Source organism: Erythrolamprus reginae, chromosome 10, assembly GCF_031021105.1.
Source record: "Erythrolamprus reginae isolate rEryReg1 chromosome 10, rEryReg1.hap1, whole genome shotgun sequence".
In the NCBI taxonomy this organism is placed as follows: domain Eukaryota; kingdom Metazoa; phylum Chordata; class Lepidosauria; order Squamata; family Dipsadidae; genus Erythrolamprus; species Erythrolamprus reginae.
In genome coordinates, this window is record NC_091959.1 from 49213192 (window position 1) to 49214320 (window position 1129).

A 1129-nucleotide genomic window follows, 5' to 3' on the forward strand; every position below is an offset into this window, starting at 1 on the left:
TCGGTAACCAAGACCTTTTTTTTAATCCAAACAGCTCTGAATGTCAAAGCACCAAACACCTGAAAACCCTTATGGCTCTAACACAGTGTTTCCCAACCTTGGCAGCATGAAGATATTTGGACTTCAACTCCCAGAATTCCCCATCCAGCAAATGCTGGCTGGGGAATTCTGGGAGTTGAAGTCCAGATATCTTCAAGTAGCCAAGGTTGGGAAACACTGCACCAACAGGGACTTTTGGAGTAACTCCCTAATTTTGTTCCGAATGCGAGGAAGGTGGGAGGGTCTGAAGTTTCTTATTCTCCATTCTTGGGCCCCACCCAAAATCCACCTCGTGCGCATCCTTCCAGAAGGGATGTGAGAGCGCTTTGAAATGAAGAGAAACGGGGGGAAACTGTGGCTCAAACTCAGCCAGCCTGTCTTGACTTGCCCCTCTGAAAGCGGAAGAAACATCAAGGCACCACCGCCCAGCTTTAGAGTTTTAAAATAACAACAGCTCTGTTGAGGGGTTTCTTGGGGTTTTGTTGATAACCTTTTACCTGATTCCTATGGAATTCTAGGTCCAGCTGCATTTTTAAACAAGTTTTCCCATTTTCTTGGAAACCACTGGCGCAGGCTTTAATTGAGAGCACCAACGCTTACGGGGTAGAGAAAAGGAGGTCTGGCGCTGGAACGGACGCTGGGCCTCTTTCGAACCAATTCGAGCGGCTGAAAGGGAAGTGGTAGACGTAAAGGAGAATAAAAGTCCCTCTTGTAGGCCAGATGGTCCAACAGACTGTGGCAGAAGCAGGAAGAGCCTAAGAGATGCTTAGGGGGTCCACAGCGGAACTCAGGCCTGGTCATTTGCTTCTCTGGGGCAAAAACGTGCACAAAAATTAAATTCTGCCTTGCTTATTGGGAGGGGGGGGGATACAAATTCCTTTGAAATATGCTCTGACTTGGATTCCCATTGGAGACCCCCGACAGTTTCTGAGGAACTCCCCAGCCAAGGGAGGGGGGGCACAACGGCTTAGGCCAGCCGTGGATCTACAACCTGTTGCAATCTGCTTACGGACATGTATAAAAAGTGGTCTAACCCTGACCGGGGAGGGTCCCTGTTTCCATTCTTTTAATGTACAATAATTTAATCAGC